Here is a 5,830-nt window from a genome sequence, read left to right as displayed (position 1 = left end):
TGTGGAAAATTACAGATAACAAAATGATGTTTGGAGTCACATGTCCATGCATTATTTTGCTTAGTCACAGCAGAAGCTGTTACCTATCCTCCAGATAGAATGTTCACAGGAAAGTCCGTTAAATGTAGATAGGTGTCTTCCATTGTGAGTTAAGGGTTCTCTGATGGGCCATTTAACTTGAATAGTTCCTTCGCAATGGGCTAGCTAAACACCACTGTGGTGTTTTCACAGGAGCCAACCTTTGAAATACAGGTACAAAGCCAATACTCATAACTTCAAATACAAAAATGATACATGCATACAAAAAGCATAATCATATTTAGCAAGTCATAACCTCTCCATAGACACCTTATTTGACATATTTTGTACAAGATTTGTTGCAATTATACACCAAAAGTGTTTGCAACAATGATCAACATGGTCATATTTTAATAAGATAACATCACGCCGAGTGTGTGTGGTAACTAACTTTGACCGTAGTTTACTAAGTATAAATTAGTTAACTCAAAGGAAAAGACGGCATGGTTTGCTTGAGAGTTTTCACATCTGCTGTCACGGATGGTCTAAGGAAACTGAAAAACTCCTTCTTGGTTACAAAATTTCTCCAGACTTTAGACCATGTCTAAAGAGGTGCTGAGCACCTACCACTCCCCTTTCAAGCAGTTCCCTGATTGTTTTGGGGGGAGGGGAGAGAGATGAGTGGAGAGTTGCACTTGAACATCCCAGTGCTCAAACTCTGCCAGTGCTGCTGGGGCTGAGAGTGCACAGAAGTAGTAACAACTTATGAGCTTCTTTGGTCATTAATGCTAATAGACAACATACCCTTGCAGCAAAGCAGCATGAGGAACGGTCAAAGGCAGAGATGGAGTCTAAACAGCATCACCCCTCCCCTCAACTCTGCAGAAGCCTCTTCCACATATTTTTACCCTACAGTGGGGGAGGCGAAGTTGTTGGATGCGGAGGGGATGGAATTGAAGGTGGGAGCAGTGCTCCACAGCATCCAGCCACATGAAACCAGCAAGGACTTTCCTCTTTAGGATTATACTTATCTTGTTCATCATACAACAGAGCATTCCTTATCCAGAGTTTGAGACCCTTTCCACCCACAGGTGTCTCTGGGAGTGGGGAGGAGGGCAAGCAACATGGAGGATGGGTGCCTCCACACAAGTATTCTTGTTGTCTACAGTTAAGGTGAGATATAGCAACAACCTTGGGCTCGGAGAGCTATTTGCTCCTGCAAAAAGTCTCTGGGGGCAAACCATCAGCCGTATGACTCTGCTAAGACTTCATGAGACCTGGTGGAAATTCCTGACCTTCCCTCAAGTTCTCCCCCACCCCCAACACACACACACACAGACACAGGGGATAGTGTGGCCCTGTAAAGTGTTACATTAAAGTGCTAATAGCAATTTGTCCCTTGATTTCAGCAATAAGGGTAGGTGTATATACACAACCACATACAACTGAAGAGGAAAGAACCTTTAGGGGATTGGTCAAGAAAGTTTAAAGATTTCTTTCACTACGGATATTCTTTTCCACATATATTTACAAAAAACATTGAAGGAATGTAACCCTGACGAAACCCAAGAAGAAGGCCTCCATTCAGACATCTTTCACTGGAGAGCATTGGTCCATGCAGCTGCCCTACTGCAGGCTGCTGTTTGTTTTAACATTTCCCACTGAACGTCAATGGAGACTAAAGAAGATTAGTAAACAAAGATACCCACAATAAATGCCAAGTCTTGTTTGCAGAGTAAATTGTGTGCTTAGACTTAGAGGAATCTTTGCAGGGTAAACACTGCCAGTGGTGTGAGTAAGTGAAGAAAAAAGAGCAGACATGAATGGTGACTTCACTGGAATGTGATTTCACTGACAGGAGGGAGGCAATGGGTGGTTAAAACGGTGGGAGGAAAAACAAGGGACACAGGATCACACACTGGAGTCTGATTTTTTTTCGGCATTTTTCACAAATGAAGAAATCCAACCTCTGCCCCATCCCGTGAATTAGCGAATGACTTGAAGAATCCCTTCTGAAATAATCTGATTTCTCTTCCAAGTTTTTCCTTCAGTCTTCTGTGTTTAGAAGGAAACATTCTAACAAACAGCCATTTGTTCTCATCTGTCATCAGGTTTCATTCTTTAAATTTTCCACTCCCTCCTTTCTCCCAGCTTGAAGAGAATAGCAACAATTAAAGGGAGGGGCTCCCACGTTCCAGAGGTTTTGGTTTCAGTGGCTGTGTAAAAGCAGAAATGCAAACGTCAAGTCCTCTGTCCTCACTGAGACGATCATCTAGAATTACACAGCCAGGGCTAACATGGCCCTTCCTGGGCAGTAATGTACAAGATTGCCAACAGGCTCTGCTTAGCAGAGACTCAATGCAGCACACAGATAACACGGAGAAAGATTCCATCCCTACAAACTGCTTCTATGGGGCAGCACTGGGCCAACTAACGAGTTGCTCTTCCAATACCCATGTACCCAGGACCTGGTCATTTTATGACGAATTATTGTTGCCACATTGCTCATTCCTGCTCCCTCGTACGCCTTACAATCCAGTGATGTACAGACACATCCTTCTTAGCAGTAAGGTCTTAAGTCTGCTAGTCATTTAAACCCCACCCAACTATGTTCTTTCCATTGATGATGCACTTCTCAGCATGTTTCAAACTATTCTCACTGGAATTTGTCAGGTCTTCAATTTTAAAACAAAGAACTTTCCCCTCATAAGAAATGAGGGTGGAAGAATTTCTGCAACATTTACGGCTGGGAGTCCAGCGTTAAAGCGTTATGCACCTTCCCACCAGCGGTTAAAGAGCACTCTGAAAGCTTTACGGCAGGGAACAGACCGGTTAACAGCAACCCGACTGAACACCACCAAGAGTCACACTCACGTCACAGCTAAATATTCTTTCCTACAAAGATACAAAGTATCTACAGTAAGAACAGCCACACAGATCCATCTAGTCCAGTCCCCTGTCTTCAGGCAGTGGCCAGTGCCAGATGCTTCAGACGGAATGACCAGAACAGGGCAGTTATCCAATGATCCATCCTGTTGTCCAGTCTCAGCTTCTGGCACTCAGAGTTAGGGACACCCAGATCATGGAGTTGCTCAGACAGTTTCTCATCATATTTTTCTGCTGTTGCTGATGTGTTTAGATGGCTTATGGCCTGAATGCTGCTTGTTCAACAGCTACGCACTTAGCCCTGTGATTAACACAAAGAGGTTAACTGGGATTGGGGTGAAGACTTATTTTATTCCCATTCTAAGGGGTTTTCTTCAAAACAAAAACAGGTGGCGGCTGCCCCATTGGACTGTTTTATTGCTAATTCCACTAGCTCAGATCCCCAGCACCTTCAATCACTGTGAAGCAGCTAGGCTGATGCAGTTAGACTCCAATTCCTCCGAGACAGCTCAACACTGAAGTCGGTATTAGTAAGCAATTTTCTTCAGCTGGTACCGCTCAAGATCTTAGCCTTTAAGCAGAGGTACCAAGCAATAGGTTTCAGATCACATAGTGCAGGTTACGCTTCACAGAAACTGGGTTCCAGACCTGAAACACAAGGATCTGTGCAATGCACACATTGCACCAAGAAAAAAAATCTTGACTGTGACCAGAAAGTACCAGATCCTGGCCCAGACAAAAGCCAAGTGTGCAATAGCATAATTTATCCACACACAACTCAACAAAATCCCCTAATCACTCCAAGTACAGACCGTATTTCCCCAGCTGCTCCCAGCCCTGGAAAGGAAGGAGCCTTCTATAACCTGAGCAGCAGTCATTTGGTATAAGGAGAGGGTGCTGGCACAGGGGACTGGTTACAAGGTTTCTAAAGCCCAGCAATGCCGGAGGGAGGAGGTAAATCCCACAAGTGGGAACAGACAGAGGGTACCTCAGAAGAGTTATGTTGTGGGGCTGGGAAGAATCTACAGTCACATACTGTTTCCTAACACCAGCAACGCTGCTACTGCACCCCCCCTTGACAACACTGTTTCAAGATGCACAATGTAATTTATTGCCTTTTTAATACAAGCAGCTGTCATCTCCATGCTAAGCTATTGATATAACAGCCCTTTCCCTTCTACCTCTCCCTTTGTAGAGGTTTAAGTGACAGAAATGGATGTACTCCTTCCACAAGGCTTCCTTACTGGTTATCTGAATCCTTGCTTCTGCATTCCTCATCTAGTATTTAGCTATAAGTTACAGAAAGGCATGAGGACCCACAACAAGGCCTGAACCCTACTCCTGAATGGGTCATGGGAGAAGTAATGACGCAAACAATGGTGCTGCATATTTGCCCATGACCTCTGTAAGTGCGAAGTGTTTCAACGTACCTCAACCCATTTTTAAGGAGTCCAGTCCCATGCCAGGGCAGGCAACTGAATCATATAATCCTGTTCATAAATGTATCAAGCCAGGGAGGAGCAGACACTCTAGATTCCCTGGACTTTGTATGTGGGATGATCACTCATTCCCTTGTCACCTGGGGAATCCTGCAACTCCTGGTCAACTTTTCCCATTGTGGAATTGCAGCTGCACAGCACATATATATATATATATATATATATATACACACATATACACACACACACACGCTGATATATATCTATCTCATAGAACTGGAAGGGACCTTGAAAGGTCATCAAGTCCAGCCCCCTGCCTTCACAGCAGGACCAAGTACCATCCCTGACAGATTTTGCCCCAGATCCCTAAATGGCCCCCTCAAGGATTGAGCGCACAACCCTGGGTTTAGCAGGCCAATGCTCAAACCACTGAGCTATGCCTCCCCTGCTTAGTCCAGCCCAGAGTGCAAGGACTAGTACTAAGTAGAGCAATTTGCCCTCAGAAGCCTGCAAATGCTGCCTCACAAGCAGAGCAACTTTTGCTCTTCACTAGTCAGTGCTTTGGGGCTGCTCCACCACTGTGGGGTGAGAACTGGGTTTGTGGTGTTACATGGGCAGACCCAGAGAGGTTGAAGGCCTCATTTTTGGTTTTCCCAGTCTAAGTTGGAAGGGCTTTGAAACGTGACCTGCTCCGCTGTCTGCTCAAGGCTACAGGTAACAGCAACAAACATCTGAGTGTTAACGTCTATCATTTTCCTCAGGGAGAGGTTTATTACGAAGGCGGATCACTAAGAATTGGAGTTGTAATATTAGCCGGGGGAGGGGGGGGAGGTTGAGGGGTTATCAAAGTTGGACAGGAGTCCTCACTATCTGTAGCACCGTTTTTTGTTTTACACACTACACTTTTGGTTCAGATTCTAAGGCCCAGTGTCGACTAGGAAACGAGGTATGTTTAGCAAATGTGTTAGCTAACACAAACATGCATATTTTTAAAACTATTTAACAGCCAGTGTAAACAAATGCTGTTAAAACCGTGCTTACTAGGTGTGGCCAAACCCTGTTTTTAAAAGCCATATTTTTGACAGTTATTTAAACATGATAGCCAACATGTCTCTTTAGAGAATCTTTTTCCTATTTCTAGTCCAAAGCCTAAAGCAAGGCGACCCTTTCATCAAAAGATAAGGCAAGAGACTGAAGAAGTGGAACTGGCTGCCTTGAAAGGGAGCCTAAATAAAATCCTGAAGGTCTTGTCTGATGCTTTTAATGTACTGGAATTCACTGTAAGCCCCTAGTCAAAGTTTCGAAATGTGCCAAACACCCACTTCAAAGATCCATTACTGCAGGATATTTTTGGCACAGGAGCTCTTAAAAGACCAGACAGTGCAAGATGGTATTGAAATTCTGGCCTCACATCTCCACCGAGAGGAAGCCCAGATTCCACACACTAGAAGTAAAACGCTAGCCAAAGTTAACAAGTCTACACTGAG

Source organism: Gopherus flavomarginatus, chromosome 9 (assembly GCF_025201925.1).
Source record: "Gopherus flavomarginatus isolate rGopFla2 chromosome 9, rGopFla2.mat.asm, whole genome shotgun sequence".
Classification (NCBI taxonomy): Eukaryota; Metazoa; Chordata; order Testudines; family Testudinidae; genus Gopherus; species Gopherus flavomarginatus.
Note: the sequence above shows the minus strand (reverse complement) of the source record.